This window comes from Arachis ipaensis, chromosome B3 (assembly GCF_059453495.1).
Source record: "Arachis ipaensis isolate K30076 ecotype BB chromosome B3, ASM5945349v1, whole genome shotgun sequence".
NCBI lineage: Eukaryota > Viridiplantae > Streptophyta > Magnoliopsida > Fabales > Fabaceae > Arachis > Arachis ipaensis.
In genome coordinates this window covers 48,747,381-48,758,116 of record NC_142438.1, presented here as the reverse complement: position 1 = coordinate 48,758,116, position 10,736 = coordinate 48,747,381, and the positions used below count along the sequence as shown (strand labels likewise).

Sequence of the window (10,736 nt, the reverse complement as noted above, 5' to 3'; positions counted from 1 at the left end):
GGTCAGAGGGAAGATTGTTCACACCCACCCTGATAAAATAAGGGAGATCTTCATGCTGTCTCAACTGCAAGATGACCCAGACTCCTTTAATAGGAGAATGATGAGATCAAACCTGGGCTTGGATAAAATTCTAGAGGACATATGCCTCCCTGGAGCCAAGTGGACAACCAACACAAAGGGTGCCACGAACCAACTCAAGAGAGGAGATCTCAAACCAGTCGCCAGAGGCTGGCTGGACTTTATTGGGCGCTCTATACTGCCCACTAGCAACCGCTCTAAAGTCACCATCAGAAGAGCAGTGATGATTCATTGCATTATGCTGGAAAAAGACGTGGAAGTTCATCAGCTAATTGCTTGTGAGCTTTACAAAATTGCAAACAAGAACTCCAAAGATGCCAAATTGGCCTATCCAAGCTTAGTTTCTCTGTTATGTAAAGATGCTGGGATAAAGATGGGAGTAGATAAGTATATCTCAGTTGAGCAACCAATCACCAAAAAGTCTATGGAAGGAAAACAAGTGCAGGACAACCCCAGCAAGAGAAAAGCAGAGGAGTTCCTCCCGGAAATCCCTCAAATTGAATGCTGGGAGCGCCTAGAAGCATCTGTCACCAAGTTGCAAAAAGCTGTGGATCAACTGAAGGAAGAACAGCAAAATCAAAACAGCATGCTCTGCAAACTGCTTAGAGAACAAGAAGAGCAAGGGCATGAACTGAAGGAATTAAAGCGTCAGAAACTATCTCTTGAAGGGCCAAGCACTCCACATACTAAAGAGGCATCCACCTTCCAAATTCAAGGTTGTTGAGTTCTAATCTTAGCCTTAACTCTGTGATAATTGTTCTTATTTGAGTTTTACCTTAGAAGTTATATATGAGTAGTAGTAATTAGTATCTATATTTTGATTTTATCTCCAATTAAGCTATAATTTATTTTCTCATCATCATTAAACATGAATAAAATAGAAGATTTTCTTTAGAATAAGGAGGCAATATTTTTCGAGTTTTAATAAGAAAAATTCTAATTATTTACATGTGGTGGCAATGCTTTTTGTCTTCTGAATGAATGTTTGAACAGTGCATATGTCTTTTGAATTTGATGTTTATGAATGTTAAATATGTTGGCTCTTGAAAGAATGATGAAAAAGGAGAAATGTTATTTGATAATCTAAAAAATCATAAAAAATGATTCTTGAAGCAAGAAAAAGCAGTGAATACAAAAGCTTGAAAAAAAAAAAAGAAAAAAAAAAGCAAGCAGAAAAAGCCAATAGCCCTTAAAACCAAAAGGCAAAGGTAATAAAAAGGATCCAAGGCTTTGAGCATCAGTGGATAGGAGGGCCTAAAGGAATCAAATCCTGGCCTAAGCGGCTAAACCAAGCTGTCCCTAACCATGTGCTTGTGGCGTGAAGGTGTCAAGTGAAAACTTGAGACTGAGCGGTTAAAGTCAAGGTCCAAAGCAAAAAGAAGAGTGTGCTTAAGAACCCTGGACACCTCTGACTGGGGACTTTAGCAAAGCTGAGTTACAATCTGAAAAGGTTCACCCAATTATGTGTCTGTGGCATTTATGTATCCGGTGGTAATACTGGAAAACAAAGTGCTTAGGGCCACGGCCAAGACTCATAAAGTAGCTGTGTTCAAGAATCAACATACCGAACTAGGAGAATCAATAACACTATCTGAATTCTAAGTTCCTATAGATGCCAATCATTCTGAGCTTCAATGGATAAAGTGAGATGCCAAAACTGTTCGGAAGTAAAAAAGCTACTAGTCCCGCTCATCTAATTAGAATCTGAGCTTCACTAAAAAACTCTGAGATATTATTGCTTCTTGACTTATTTATATTCTATTTTATTTGTCTAGTTGCTTGGGGACAAGCAACAGTTTAAGTTTGGTGTTGTGATGAGCGGATATTTTATACGCTTTTTGGGGTTAATTTCATGTAGTTTTTAGTATGTTTTAATTAGTTTTTAGTATATTTTCATTAGTTTCTAGGCAAAATTCATATTTCTGGACTTTACTATGAGTTTGTGTATTTTTCTGTAATTTCAGGTATTTTCTGGCTGAAATTGAGGGAGCTGAGCAAAAATCTTATTCAGGCAAAAAAAGGACTGCTGATGCTGTTGGATTCTGACCTCTCTGCACTCGGAATGGATTTTCTGGAGCTACAGAAGTCCAATTGGTGCGCTCTCAATTGTGTTGGAAAGTAGACATCCAGGGCTTTCCAGAAATTTATAATAGTCCATACTTTTCTCAAGGATAGATGACATAAACTGGCGTTCAATGCCAGTTCCATGCTGCAGTCTGGCGTTAAACGCCAGAAACAGGTTACAAGTTAGAGTTAAACACCCAAAACAGGTTACAACCTGGCGTTTAACTCCAGAAACAGCCTAGGCACGTGTAAAGCTCAAGTCTCAGTCCCAGCACATACCAAGTGGGCCCCAAAAGTGAATTTCTGCACTATCTATCATAGCTTATTCATTTTTTTGTAAACCTATGTTACTAGTTTAGTATTTAAACAACTTTTAGAGGATTATTTTGCACCTCATGACATTTTAGATCTGAACTTTGTATTCTTTGACGGCATGAGTCTCTAAACTCCATTGTTGGGGGTGAGGAGCTCTGCTGTGTCTCGATGAATTAATGCAATTATTTCTGTTTTCTATTCAAACACGCTTGTTTCTATCTAAGATGTTCATTCGCATTTCAATATGATGGATGTGATGATTCGTGACACTCATCATCATACTCAACCTATGAACGCGTGCCTGACAACCACCTCCGTTCTACCTTCGATTGAATGAATATCTCTTGGATTCCTTAATCAGAATCTTCGTGGTATAAGCTAGAATCTATTGGCAGCATTCTTGAGAATCTGGAAAGTCTAAACCTTGTCTGTGGTATTCCAAGTAGGATTCAGGGATTGAATGACTGTGACGAGCTTCAAACTCACAAGGGTTGGGCGTAGTGACAGACGTAAAAGGGCCAATGGATCCTATTCCAGCATGAGTGAGAACCGACAGATGATTAGCCGTGCGGTGACAGCGCACCTGGACCATTTTCACTGAGAGGACGGATGGTAGCCATTGACAACGGTGATCCACCAACATACAGCTTGCCATGGGAGGAACCTTGCGTGCGTGAAGAAGAAGACATGGGAAAAGCAGAGATTCAGAAGACAAAGCATCTCCAAAACTCCAACATATTCTCCATTACTGCAGAACAAGTATTTATTTCATGCTCTTTTATTTTTTGCAATTCAAACTGATAAATATAGTTGATATCCTGACTAAGAGTTACAAGATAACCATAGATTTCTTCAAGCCAACAATCTCCGTGGGATTCGACCCTTACTCACGTAAGGTATTACTTGGACGACTCAGTGCACTTGCTGGTTAGTGGTACGAGTTGTGAAAAGTTTGATTCACAATTCTTGCGCCAACAATTAACAATTTAAGCAGAGATATATGGTGATGAGTTATTGAACCCTCACTGGATTTTGTGTTTACCCGCTAATCACTCAGTGTTTATTGGGTTAATCACTCTATTCTTTTTCTATCCTTACTTTCTATAACTTTGTTCTTCATCTAACCAATCAACAATTATAGAATACAGACATACAAAAATCATAAGGTCTTATTCAAGGTTGTAATGGGGCCAAGGTAAAGGTAAGGGTATATGTATAAGGCTAAGTGAGATAATAAGCGAATCCTTGATTAGTCTAAGATCTCACCTAACATACATACTATATATGATTTTAAAGTTCCTTAACCTATTTACCCAACATTTTCCCTTTTGGATTACAAGCTCATACATTAATTTTAAATTTGAAATTTTTGACCCATGTGCATTGACTCTTTTTATTTTGCATTTTGGGAAATTTCTTTGTGTATTCCCTTAATTAAATAATGTAAAAATACTTTTTTCTCTCTTTTTTTTTTAAATCAATGCACATGGTAATCCCATTGTTTTGATCTCATATGAGCATGCTTCCCAAATTTTTGTTTTTGAAATAGCTTACTCTTTTTAAATTCCTACTTTGTTTCTATCATCCCATGTTCCCATAAAATTCCCCACACTTAAACAATACATAATTTCTATCTTAAGCTAACCAAGGATTCAACTTGGAATTTTTTATTTTGTTTTTCTGCTTAAGGCTAGTAATGTGGTTTATAGACCAAAAGGGGATTAAAAAGCTCAAGGGGGCTAACAAGGGTGATGTAAAAGGTAGGCTAATTTTGAATAAGTGAGGAAAAATTCAAATGATGGCCTCAATTATCTCTTGGTATGTATCTATATTCTATAATTAGACATATAGATTAAAATAAAGTAAAGAACATCAGAATGAAAAAGAAGGATAAAACACACAAGAATGAAATTTATGGTCTGAATGCAACCATACAATTAAGCTCAAAACTCACAGGCTGTGTGTTCTCCAGCTCGAAAATCATATATCAGTTATACATGTCATGCAAGTAAAAATTAAGAGTTCCCATTATTCTCAATGTAAATCTTAGGGTGGCCCTTAAAATCTTAGTGTTGTTCCTTGATGAAATATTGTTAACTAACTAACATGTAATGCTATATATACAAGGTGTGTGGATTATTTTAATTTACTAAAGTCTCTGGTTTACTCCTTTTATTTTCAATTAAACCAAACTACCATATGCTAAAGGGGTAAACTATACTAATTAATCCACATATTCTATAATTAATAAGTTTAGAATTGCAAACTAAACTAAATGGCTAAAATATGAACTAAAGTACAAAATGCAGAAAATAGGGTAGAAATACAGCAAAAGAACAATGTATAAGTACTGAAAAATAAAAATAAAAATAAAAATACAAGAAAATAACAAAATAAGATAAAAGAGTCTGTAATGGTTCACCAAAAAGATACGCCAGGGATGGCGACCTCCCCACACTTAAAATATAGTGTCGTCCTTGATGCTCACTCAAGCTGGGTGTGAAGGAGTGTCATCACCGGAAGGATGGGCTACTGGAGTCTCTGTGGTAGCCTGAGGGTTTGCAGACTGGATAAGGGTAGGAGGATCTGTCTGCTGCAGTGGAGGTGCTGACTGGAGAGAGATCTCTGGGTCTGCAGCCTGAATTTGATGTGGCTCCTCCTGCTGTGGTGTAGCCTGCCCTGGTCCTGCCTGCTCAGCCTCTCTCTGTGCATGTGTCTCAACCTCATGCTCGTCCGCCTCCTCCTCAGATGGCTTTGATGGTGTGTCAGGCTCGGAGGGGATGTCGCCGCCAGATCGGATCATCAACTTGAGGTGCTCATAGTTTCGCTTGTTGTGACACTCAGATCTCTCATATCGCCACCGGTTGCGGCACTCCATCTGGTCCAGCTGCTGAAATAAGCGGTACACGAGGTGGTAAACGGGCTCTGAGGCAGGTGGAGGTGCAGTGGTGGTAGCTGGGGTAGCAGTAGATGAAGAAGGGGCAACTGAATGTGTGGTTGTCTCATCAGAAGCGGTGAGGAATGGGGGTCTGTAACCCAAAGCCTAAAACTTCCTGCTGTGAGGGATAATCTTCTTGCAATCTGCAGCAGGTGGCTTCTCATCAGCAAGCTCCCAAGGCACGTTAGCTCGACGGCCGAGCTGGGTAATCAGATAAGGGAAAAGGAAAGTGCCTCTGACATGGACCCTGGCCATGTAATACCGGATGAATCGTGAAAGATACAGGTCCTTACCCTCCATCACACACCAGATGAGGGTGATCATAGCAGCAGGCAGCTCCGTCTCATGAGTGCTCGGCATAATAAAGTTGCTCAGGATCTGGTGCCAGAGCCGAGCCTCATCATTCAGATACATCAGCTTGATTCCCTTCGGCATTGCTGTGTTCTTTCCCATGACCTATGGGGCAGTAGAATCAAGCGCTATCCTTTGCTTGACAGCATCCTAGTCAAATCTCAGAAAGCGCATGTCCTCTTCAGCCTTTTGGTAACCGTCAGGCTGATCTGACTTAAGCTGAAGCTGCAGAATATCCTCAATGGCTTCCTCAGTGACTAGTATCTATTTCCCTCTGAGGTGCACTGCATCCAGGGAAGTCTTGAAATAGTTGCAGTAAAACTCTTACCTAGGAAGCATTGACCTCTGTCAAGTTTCTCTCCAAGAAGAACCAGCCTCTCTGTTTTATCTGATCGCAGGTGTACTGCTGTAGTTCTTCTGGAATTTTCAGAGTTCTCTCCAGGTACAGATTCCTGGAGGTGGCAAACACTAGATACTTCAGCTCATAGTATCTGTTTGCAAATTTTACCGGATCATTGGCAGTGAGGAGCTGGTCTGCCTTCTCCTGTGGGGTAAAGTACTTTTCTCGCCAGGAGTCATCATGCATAGTATTCTATCATAGAGGATTCACCTCTTTTCCTTTTACTAGTGGTTGCCTTGTCTTTTCCTTTTCGTTGAGGGTCAGACATCCTGAAAAGCTGAAATTCCAGGATATAAATGAAGAACAAAGCAGGAAAATAAGTAGGCAAATAGAATAATAACAATATAAGCACATAGTGGCAAAAGAGCAGTAGAATAATGAAATGAGTTAAATAAATGTACATTTTGGATTGTTTCGGAGTTAAAAATCTGAGATGAGAAATCACAATCCAAAATATATTATAAGTAGAATACCTATTAATTAGGAGAAACAATAATCATGCCATGAGTTAAAAAGTTGAAGGAGTTAGTTAAAAAGCAAAGGGAGAAGTTAGAAAGTTAAAAGTGGGTAAAAGTGAAAAAGAGGTTAGAAAGTGGAAAGCAGTGAGTTAGGAGAAAGAAAGTTAAAGTAAGTGGCATGATAAATGTTTCCTAGGTAACAAGAAATTCACAAATTTAAAGAATAATCAACTCCTATTCAAGCAAGGATAACAGGTTGATGATGATTCATATAGATATAGAAATAGCAAAAATTGAGATCAAATCATCAAAAGTGCAATTTATGAACCAGGAAATTGAAAGGAAAAAGAATGCTGGCCCGTGCATTCATGAATTGGTTTAGTTGTAGCTAAGTAGTGCAAAATTGAAAATTGCCAAAACCAATTCCTGAATGTAAAAATGAAATAATTTACAGAAAATTGGACAGCATTCCGACTAAAATTGGATGTTTCCGAGTAATAAACAGCAAGGAAAATAGTTCATATGAATTTAAATAAAGCTGCAAATAGACACAAACAGTAGGAACAGTAAAGAACAGTCTCAACAGCAGCATGAAATATGAAAGAATAGCATATGAATAATATGATCATCACAGCAACATCAGAATTGCGAAATTTATAAAACAAGTAGCAAGAACAGTGCAATTATCAGGCCTAAATCCACTAACCACATCTTAACTACCTAACCACCTAGAATCCACTACAAACATGCATCTCTAACTAGCCTAATTCGAACATAATCGGAACAATAAGTAACTAACTACGAATGAAAGAAAAGTGGCGTTCGGCGGAACCTGGTATGCGTATGAACTAAGGTAGGGATCAGAAAGATGGCGGTGGTGAAGTGGTGGTGCTGGGAGGGGGCACGGCGGCGCGGTGGCGGAACAGGGCGGCGCGTTGGTGGAGGGAAGAAGAGAAAGAAAAATAAGGGAAGAAAGAAGAGAGGGGAGTGTCGGTGGTGTGGTGCGGTGGTGGATGGCGGTGGTGGTTGGGCTGGGTGGTAGGGCGCGGTGGTGGTGGTTGGGGAGGGTGGGTTGTAGAGAAGAAAGGAAGAAGAAGGGGGGTATGGGGGCGCGATGGGGTTAGGGTTCGCGTGACTGGGGGTTAGTGGATTTGAATCCACGCGAACGCGTGGGGTACGCGATCGCGTGACTAGGGTGAAATGGGGTTGACGCGGTCGCGTGGTTGACGCGATCGCGTGGAATGGGTAAAAGATGGATGACGCGGATGCGTGGGGCACACAGCCGCATTGCTGGAAATTGTGCTAGACGCACACTTCCAGCGTCGTTTCAGCGCAACTCTCTGTCTCCATTTAGGGTGCCATGCTATCCACGGGACGCAGATGCGTCGCTCACGCTTTCGCGTGGGATGGGTGTTTTGCAAGTGATGCGTTCGCGTCAGGGACGCGAACGCGTGTGCCCTTTTGTGCTAAACGCACACCAGCCGCACGATTCCAGCCCATATTTCTGGGCGTTGGATTTTTATGCCGATTTCCAGATCACGCGTTCGCGTGAGTGACGCGGACGCGTGGGAGGTGTTTTTCGCGACTGACGCGAACGCGTAGCAACGTGGTCATGTCGCGCGCTTTTTTTTTTATGCAATTATGCAATTATGCAGTGCTAATGAATAATATTCAGGTTCAATGAGAATAATATAATATAAAAACAAACAACACGAAATAAAATTGAAAAAAAATGACCATACCATGGTGGGTTGTCTCCCACCTAGCACTTTTAGTTAAAGTTCTTAAGTTGGACATTGGATGAGCTTCCTGTTATGGTGGCTTGTGCTTAAATTCATCCAGAAATTTCCACCAATGTTTGGAATGCCAACAGCCTCCGGGGTCCCAAACTAGGTATGTAAAGCTTTTGAGAAGCTTCAAACAGGTTCTCAGGCTCCCGGGGTGACGAATGTCAGAATAGATTCCAGGATCCCAAACTTTGCTTTTAAAACCGTCGTTGTCTTGATCTATATTCTTCGATCCGGGCGGTTTAGAAATTGTATTCTCACCAAGATGACCAAACGTCTTCTGAGACCCATTCAATTAAACTTGATACCAATCCTTGCACTTCGAATCGAAGCGCGGAACCTTGTTGAACCTTGTACACCAGCTCTGAGGACGAGCCATTTTCCTCTTACTCTTAAAGCCGCAGAGAGCTCTAAGCTGGCCATCTATTTCAAGCAAACCATATTCAAGTGGAAAAGTAAAGATAAAGGTTAAGGATTGTACCCACTTGAAGCTTGTATTAGGTGGTAATGGCCTTGGGATAGGTGTTTCTAGTGGTTCAATAAGCTCTACTCCCTTGTGTTCTTCTATGAATTCCTCCACTTCTTTGCAAAATTCTTCAACTGCAACTGCGTCCTGATCAAAGTCTTCTATGTCTTCCTCGTCACTTAAGTCATACGTTGGAGGTTGAGAGAAATCTACCTCGACGTCATCTTCGTATTCACTTGGATAAGGTTCTTCAGGCTCAAGGAATTCAGTTGCGGATGTGAGTTCGTGACTAGGAGAGCTTGATTCATGATCATCACTGCCTATGGAATCAACTTCTTGGTCTGTTCCATCCAATTTTTCACAAGGTATATGCTTTGGAGGTTGTGCACTGTCCTCTTTGGCATCAATTTCGAATTTCTCAGCAGAATCCTTTACAGCTCTCGATTCCCATGGAGGTTCAGCATCTCCTAAATCTTCAACCACTTCTTCCTCTACAACTATCATGGCTTCCTTCACTTGTTCTAATACAAAGCCATGCTCCTCATTGTCCACCGAAGTTTCTAGTGTTTCCTTCATGCTACGCTCTTCTTTTGATTCTCCACATGCAGCCATGGGAGTATTTTGAGCACTCAGATGTCGGGAGGCTATTATATTTACTACCTTAGTTAAGGCAGTAGTGAGTTCCAGTATGCCCTTTTGCATCCTCGCTTGCCCTTGAAGAAGAACATGAAGTTTGTCATTCATTGGAGGTTGGGGTGGGTATGAGGGTTCATTGGTTGGGAGAGAGGGTTCAAAACAAGAATGTGGTGGTTCTTGGGAGTAATTGGATTGGGATTGTGGTGGATAAGGGTCATACGGTGGTGAATGGTAAAAAGGAACTTGTGAGTGTGGTGGTTCAAATCTACGTTGAGAGGATGGTCTATAAGCACAGGGTGAGGCTTGTTGGTAATTACAAGGCGGTCCACCATATCTATTAGCTTGGTATGCATTGTAAAGTGGTCCTCGTCTGTGATACTGTGGAGGGTGTTGTTGCTTAAAGGGTTGATCAAGTCCTCGTGGCTCCATCCATTTTTGATTGCTCTCACCTTGATGCATGTTCCTGCTATAGCTTTCGTTCCCTTCAACAATATTAGAACCAAACTCAAAGCGAGAGGGGTGAGAATTCATAGTAGCTAATAGAAATAAAAGGGAAAAACAAAAACAAATAAACAAGTAAAATAAAAATATTTACAATAACCAATAATAAGGCACACGTTTGCAGTTCCCCGGCAACGGCGCCATTTTGGCGATCGGCTTTTCTATCAGTAAAGAAATATAAAAATATGACTGCGTTGTAAGTATAGCTTCTAAACCAACAGAAAATCCTTTTGTACAAACATTTTGGTTGTCACAAGTAACAAACCCCTTTAAAATTTATAACCGAAGTATTTAAACCTCGGGTCGTCTTCTCAAGGAACTGCAGGGAGGTGTTCTTATTATTGGTTATGAGTTTTGTAAATTGGGGGGTTTTGAAGGTAAGGAACAAGTAATTTAAATGACAAGTAAAATAAATAAATAATTGTAAAATAAACTCTTGGCAAGGTATGAAAATTCGGAAGTCCTATCCTAGTTACTCCTATGAGAATTAAAGTTAATCCCACTTAGTTAACCTTTACGAAAGCAAGGGAAAGTCAAGTGAACTAATTAGTTAGATTCCCAAGTCCTAGCCAACTCCTAAGGAAAGACTAGGGTTAGTGGAATTCCAGTCAATTAGCCGACATAACAATCAATCACGATAAGTTGATAACTCAAGAGCCTCCAGTTAATCAATTAAAGCCAAGAATATAAATAGCTAAATAAGAATCATGAATCTGAAATACCTCAATTGCATTAAATAAAG

At 40.4% G+C, this 10,736-nt stretch overlaps 1 pseudogene; it reads right to left on the bottom strand.

Moving 5' to 3' along the window:
- Positions 1-8,416: 8,416 nt before the first annotated feature.
- LOC148570556 (uncharacterized) lies at positions 8,417-9,601 on the bottom strand (annotated as a pseudogene).
- Between the last annotated feature and the right edge of the window lie 1,135 nt (positions 9,602-10,736).